Genomic DNA, 8,074 nt, shown 5'->3' with positions numbered 1-8,074 from the left:
TTACCAAAACCCAATATTCACAGGCCCTTTAATTTTACCCTAGTGCAAACAAAGGTTACAAAAACATATAAATGGCGTATAAAACAAACTTTGGCATGTGGCCTATATATGTACCCTCCTGTTTAAACAAACAAAGAACAAAAGAACATAATGCATACATACCCCATTTGCACATCTATAGCTTTGTATAAGCATATTAATCAGAAAATACACAAAATGATCCAGACTTTTGGAAAATTAAATAAGCAACACTTACTCCACTGATTCCTGAAGCACACAGCAAAAGCTCACATGGTCATTTACTCGATCTCACATTTACGTTCTCCTCCTCTAACACAGTATAAAGTGTAAAAATTACTGCATGCTCAGTAAACATATATAATAACATACTCTACATTATTTAGCACTTTAATTCTTAGGACATTTTAGGGTAACTCCGGCTCGATCTCCATTAACGTGGTCAATTTCCCTCCCCACTGGCGATCGCTCACGTGCAATAAGTCAAGTCAAGTCCAAGTCAAGTGGCTTTTATTGTCATTTCAACTACATATAGCTGTACAGTACATAGTGAAAGGAGACAACATTTCTCCAGGACCTGGTGCTACCTTAAGTCACACTTACAACTTACAATACAAAAGAACTCACATATTGAGGCTAAGACAGTATCTTAGCCATAAAGATCACAAAAAGTATGCGGAATAGTGCAAACAGCAAGGGAGTAGAAGTGCAAACCCAGTGTGCAAACTAGTGCAAACAGTGCAAAAGACAAAAATTAGTACAAAGCAAAGACATAATTAGTGCAAGAACACAAAAAAATACAAACAACAATAAATATGAGGTTCACAACAATAAATATGACCGTGCAAGAATGCTTAGCAGCATGGGACAGGAAGGCCATTCAGGTGTGTAGTTGTGAAGTCTGATGGCTTTCAGCTGTCCCACACTATCCTTTGGAGGGTCTTGCGATCCGATGCGGTGCAATTCCCAAACCAGGCAGTGATGCAGCCAGCTGCACAGGAGCGCTCTCAATGGTCCCCTATAGAACATGAATGGTCAGGATGGGTGGAGGGAGATGAGCTTTCCTCAGCCTCCTCAAGAAGTAGAGAGCGGCTGCTGGGCTTTCTTGGTGATGGAGCTGGTGTTGGGTGACCAGGTGAAGTTATCCGCCAGATGAACACCAAGGAATTTGGTGCTCTTGGCGGTCTCCACCATGGACCCGTCGATGGACAGCGGAGAATGGTAGCCTCTTTGCTCGCTTGAAGTCAACAATCATCTCCCTTTGTCTTTATCGACATTCAGAGATAGATTGTTGCCTCTACACCAAGTTGTTGAGCTGCCTCATCTCTGTATGCTGACGCTCGTCGTTCTTGCTGATGAGACCCACCCGCGGTCGTGTCATCAGCGAACGATGATGTGATTGGAGCTGAGTCAGCAAGGTGAACAGCAGTGGACTGAGCACACAGCCTGAGGGCTCCAGTGTTCAGTGTGGTGGTGCTGGGAGATGCTGTTCCCGATCCGGACTGACTGAGGTCTGCCTGTCAGAAAGTCAGGATCCAGTTGCAGAGAGAAGTGTTTCAGGCCCAGCAGGCTTAGCTACTCTATCAGTTGCTGAGGATGATGGTGTTGATTGCTGAGCTGAAGTCAATGAACAGCATTCGGACGTAGTTTCCCTTTGAGTCAGATGTGAAGAGGCAAGATGGAGGTTGTGGGATGTGAAGAAGAAGAATGCTAGAAGAGAAGAAATAACACAAAATTCAAAGATACAGAAATGAGGTTAGAGAGAGAGTTTGCATCTGATGAGAACAGGAAACCTCCATAAAAGAACGATTAAGATTGCATAACAAACAGCTTCCAATTTTAATTAAGGGTACAGGGCTCAGCTATATTCCATACGAGCAACACAAGATGTAGAGGTGTCACTGATCACCGGTTACCTGCGCTGCACGAGGAGCTGGAAAATGGATTAGGGTGTTTGAGGAAGAGACAGCAGGCAAGCTTTTGGCCGTGGGGATGTCAAAAGCACTCTAGCAAAACTATAGGAGGAATAAAGATGGAAAGAAATCTTGCAGGCAGCGGGCCTCGAGGGAGCAGTGGACACTCATAACATGGGCGGCATTGAGTTTGGTGCACACCGTCCCGACCTGTGGCAGACCCCTACGGGCTGGAGTATGCCCACACAAGAGGTCAGCCCGAAAGCATTGAGGAGACCAGTTAGAGGAAACTGAAAATCCCCATCACCTATGTACAGAGACAATTGAAAGATGGGAGCAAAGAAACTGAAGGGAATCCAGAAGGTGACCCTCTTATGTCTACATTGTTCAGAAACTCTGTAATAGAGAAAATGCTGCACACTAACTGTAAAAACAAGCTGGAGGATGTAGTGGTTTGACCTCCAAATCACACAAAGAGTTTTGTGATCATGTGACTCATGCGGTTGAACTACAGTATATAGGAAAAATGAGTTGAGGCTCAAAGAGCAAAAAAAGACCTTCAACGGCTTGCAACTTGCAGGAACTACGCAGCTAGAAACAAGAAAAAAGACTCAAGCAGTGGTGAAAGCCCAGAGTCAAGCAAATGGGTTTAATGGCTCCCATTAACGTTTCACACCCAACTGTGCCCACAGCTGACCCCTCAAATACAACCCTGACACCTACACCCCATTGTTAATGTCTGCCCAGCCAGGACCCCTGAGTGGAAAAACAACTGCAACCTCCAAAAGGAGGAAACAGAGCTGTTAATCTTCACTCCAGGACTGTGCACCAGAGATATGGACAGCCAGGACATATAAGAAGGGTGCTCCTACCCATGGACAACAGACCACAGATTTAGAGGTGGCGGGGAACCGGAGCCACTAATCAAAATTTGCAGGCCATGGAGAAATCCAGGAGTATTAGAGAGTTACTAGAAGAATCTTATGCTGGGAGTCTACTACCAGTTTTAATAACCAATCACTGATCAAGAACCATATTGCAAATAGAAGTAGAAGGCAAGCACAATTCCAATGATGATGAGACACAGGACAAGTCTAACCATGTGTAAGATCAGGTGTGCCTCACACCTCCCCATATCATGGAGAAAGTTTTGTAAAGACCAGTAGGATTCTAGGGACAATTACAATTGAGAAATCCTATGGCGGCTCCAGATTTGCCTGAACCAAAGACACAAGATGTAACCATACCCACTGTTTCTGATATCAAGATCAAGCTCCGATTAACCTATTGGGAAGAGAGATGCATTGTATAAAGTGTGGAAACTGCAGATTTGGTACTCTACTGGCCAGTGTATGCTGGTATGCAGGGAGCTCAAATGATGATTTCCGATGCTGAAGCAAATGTATATTGGATAGAAGGCAGATAGAAGAGGATATAAAACAGATCATTGACAGATAGGGGTAAATTCATTGAAGCACAGACCCCGTTCTACGAATGCAAGACAGGATTTCATTGCATAATGAAATATGACCCAACAAGAAACAAAATTCTAGAAGAAGAATGGCAGGAAGAAACAAAAGAACAAAAAAAATTAAATTATCTCACAATACATAATAATAGGTGAAAAGGAACAGCCTTAAAATAAATAGAAAGCAGTAATTCATAAACAAATGGTTTGATATGAATGATTCAATTACATATATACCTTTATATGTAGGAAAAATGGGAAACCAAGCATTTAGGACAACGATGATGAAACAAGCCACACAAAGTAAGTAGGAACCGACAATAACGTCCAATTAATCTTTCATTCCATTGTCCAAAACTACATAAAAATTCTATGTGGTACTTCATTGTCAGACATTCCACAGGAGGTGATTATCAAACAAAAGCCATCCGAGCAAGTATTGGCAACTACCAGACTCAGAAAGAACTACGGCTGAACTTTGCAGGGGGCAATAGAAGCCAGGTGCCGGCTGAGCTATGGTCCCAGCGCCCAGGACAGACGTAGGGTTAGTAGGTCAGCCAGTCAGTACAAGTGAGGCTAAAAACCAAATGCACGCCTTCCTCAGAATATACAATACCCATTGAGTCAAGAGGCTGAATTAGGCATAAAAACCACAATTGAGGACTTGTTACAGCAAAGTGTTAAATGAAACAAACAGTTACCGCAACTTTACACCATCTATCCTATACTCAAAGCAAACAAAGTCAAATGGCGTCTTGTACATGATCTGAGCAATCAATGCTATAACAGAAGATTGGCCAACAGATGTTCCCAACCCTCCACCACATTGCTACCAAACATCCCCCTCTGAGCCAAGTATGCTACAGTGGTGGCTTTTTGCTCTGCCTTTTCAGTATTCCTGTAGCAGAGGAAAGTGAGTATCTGTTTGGCATTCGTACGTAGGTAAACAATACACCTGTGCCAGACTCCCAATGGGATATAGAGTGTCACCACACATGCTTCTTAACCAGGTTCTCAGGGACTGACCCTAGAAGACCTTGTGCCAGAGAGCACCTGTTTACAGTACATGGATGATGTGATCATCTGCTCAGCATCTCTAGATCAATGTCATGAGATTCCATCAAAATACTGACGAAATTAAATCAAGGAGGTTACAAAGTATCCAAAAGCCAAACTGCAATATTACTTGCCAGAAGTAGAATATCTAGAATGATTTGATTTCCTTCCAGTACAAAAAGCATTGCCTATTACATCTAGAAAGGCATAAATAAAGTACCCCAGCCACAAACAGTAGGTCAAATGATAGCATTTCCTAGGAATGATTGTGTTTACAAGTAGTGACTGGATAGAAGATTATACAATAAAGCACTGGACCATTCAAGAGATCTCAAAGAGAACAAGCAGGAGTTATTAAAACTCAAAAGGCCTCTTTAACACTTGTAAGTACACAGATGCCCTAATGTAGCGCTGAATCCAATTAAAAAAGAAATTATAAAGGCACCAGCCCAAAGTACAATCGACTACAATAGAAACCATTTTCCCAATTTTTTATATTTGCAAACAGGAGGCTGATGAATACGCATCCGCTACACATTAATGCAGGACACATGTAGCGGGTGGGAAAAAAACAGCCTATAGCTTATTACAGCACCAAACTAGATAATGTAGCTCAAGGATATCCCCATGCCACTGCCAACAAGGTCTTGCAGCAGTTAATCTAATGTATGAAAAAGCATCTAAAATAACTATGGGATACCCAGTTTTGGTTATACACATCACCAAAACAGCTGAATTAATTGAGCAAAGGGAAATTTGTTTTAACACCAGCCCGTACATTACTTGTATACAACACTACTACCCATATCCAGACATTACTATTAAACGATGTAATACAAGACAATCCTGCAGAATCAATACCACTTAGAGTGTGAAGGTACACCGCATGATTATCCTTGCAAACTCGTCCAAGCATTCACCAGATTACGTCCGGACAGCCCAGAATCTAATCCGATCCCTGGAAGCTGAAGTTACTTACGCACATAGATAGGTCCAGTTGCCGAGAGATCACTTGAGCAATCGACCGGGTTATGCTATAATGCAGAAAGATGGAGAAGTATTACGTATCAGTGTTGCTCTCAACATTGCACACAACCTTGCTCCTCACAGCTACGCCCGAAGATTCAAAGGCTCTCCGGACGCATGTACACTAGCAAAGGGACAGACAGCGTAGTATTTTTCCACAGATTCACATATGCACATGGTGTGTGTCACCTCTTTACAGTGAAGTATAGAAACAGAGAGGTTTAAAAGAAGTAGTGGAGACCCCCATTCAACATGCCAAGCAGATAGAACAACGCTCCAGTTTCTGCTATGATGTTGCCAAAGCATCTAGCGGTTGTCAAATGCTAAGCACACAAAAGAGAAATGACCTTGTGGTTAAAGGAAACAGCCTAGCTGACTCCAGGAAGCTAAGAAGGCCTCTGGCTGCAAGAGTAGCTATATTAGCCCAGGATTATTACTATAGAACCACATTGAAAGCAGATCTGACATAGTTCGAATTCAGCAACAAGCGAGTCCATATGAACAATCCGTGTGGCATCAGAGAGAGCAACAAAAGATTCACAAAAATGTTGGCGATCACCGAAGGACAAATTATTGCACCCACATCACTTCTAAAATATTCTTATCCTAGAGGCACATGGTTTTGGCCATTGTACACCGAGGAAATCATAGGAAAATTAACGACAAAGAATGTTGGTCTCCATACTTGTAATGCGATGGTAGGAGAGAGTTTTGTCTACATGTAAGTGTGCTAAATACAATGTCAGAAAATTATAGCAGCCCCAGTAAGACATACATTACCAGAAGAGTCCTTTCAAACATTTAGTTATGGATTATGTAGACTGCAATCAAAGCAGGTACAGGAAAAGAAAGAGATACATGCTTGTGGTTATGCGATAGGTTTAGCCGGTGGGTAAGAAGCAGTACCATCAGCAGATGAGGCAAGGAACGGTAATCAAATCTTTGATAAGAGAAGTGTTTCCAAGATTTGGAATTCCTTCTCAGAAATAAGTTCAGACAATGGATCAGCTTTATCCAAAACTATAAACAAGTCTACAGAATTTGAGAATAAAACAAAGACTAGGCTGTGTTTACCATCCTCAATCCCAGGGACAAGTTGGAAAAGTAAATGGTCTTCCTCAATTCCAAAATTAATAAAATGTCATGTGCAAGTACTTAAATTAAATTGGGTTGATGCTTTGCCTCTTGCACTGATGAGTTACCCCTCATGCAAACGAACCTAGAACACACATCTAACACCCTACCAAATGCTTACTGACGCATGATGCCTGCACCATGTAACAGAGGTCCATACAAAGGACCCTACTAGAACAACTACCAATGGAGTTAAAATCATACATGAAAGAGCTAACGGCTATCCATAAAGCTATTTGTGCGCAGGAAAAAGAAAGGAGCTGTTTCGAGCAGACGGAAACCAGCTGTCCCATCACCCCAGGAGACTGTAGGTCTATCTGAGAGTATTCAGGAAGGAAATGGAACGAAACAAGAAGGGAAGGGCCGATAACGTCCATAGCAGCAACACCAACTGCTGTCTAAGTAGAAGGAAGCAGCACTTGGTACCATCTGAATCACTGCACAAGAGTTCCCAAAAGAAAGACCAGCCACGATACAGAATAATAAAAGAACATGCAACAGAGAGAGCTCAGCAAGATAATGGCGATAATATTGCTGACTACATGCCTGATCAGCACATGTCTGTCACAAGTGTCTGGCCACAGACAACATCACAACTCCAGCCCCCACAAGTCAAGCACCAAGAACAACCCTCACGCACAACCTCACTCTCCTACTACCATCAACTTTTCAGGCCTCCACCAAATCCAGCAGCGACTCAGTTGAAGCTGTGTGACTACATGGAAAGCAACGCAGGAACAGCGGAGGACAATGACAATATGTGTACAAGGATGACACCATCTAGATGTTTTGTGGGAACTGGCACAAAGCAATCAGTGGTATGAATGGGCCACCTTCACAACAGCAGAATTAAATAAGAAAGACTGCCTAGGTATGTACCAAAACACCTGGAAGCTAAGTAATAGCTGTTCCAAATCCATACACAATTACGAACATTGTGACGAAAAACTATTATGCATGTTTATATTTTGTTTTATGACGTTTTTGTTCTTTATGATGCTTCTGATCAGCATTTAGGAGGTACTCCTTCTTACCTACACATTCATATTTGTTTATGTTTATGTTTGATCTATTTTATTGACCTAGATGTGTTCCATAATTAGGATAACCATAGACATAGTAAAACCAAGTATACAACCCCTGTACATTGACTATAAAGTTAAAATCAAGGTGTTATAGTCTTTTACTTCCTTCTAGCCAAAAAGACAGAGGGAAGAGGTTTGGCTCCTATCGGCCTTCTTTGAGTGAAATGGCATGAGTTTGGACTTGCTGTAATGTAACATAGGGACTATTTTTTGCCACACGGTTACTAGATAGCGTTAATAAAACAGACTGAATCATGAAACTTCACTCAGAAATGGAAATGGGGCAATAAACGTCTCAAAGGGGAAATATTAAGAAATTTTGTTAATCAAAATATAAGTAAGCCTATATAATTTAGTTACCATTATAACTGCAA

At 41.9% G+C, this 8,074-nt stretch overlaps 1 pseudogene; it reads right to left on the bottom strand.

Moving 5' to 3' along the window:
* Positions 1–1,601: 1,601 nt before the first annotated feature.
* Positions 1,602–8,074, bottom strand: part of LOC122322975 — a 22,030-nt pseudogene continuing 15,557 nt past the window's right edge.

The sequence above is a fragment of the Puntigrus tetrazona genome, chromosome 18 (assembly GCF_018831695.1).
Source record: "Puntigrus tetrazona isolate hp1 chromosome 18, ASM1883169v1, whole genome shotgun sequence".
Classification (NCBI taxonomy): Eukaryota; Metazoa; Chordata; class Actinopteri; order Cypriniformes; family Cyprinidae; genus Puntigrus; species Puntigrus tetrazona.
This window is presented reverse-complemented; position numbering and strand designations above follow the sequence as displayed.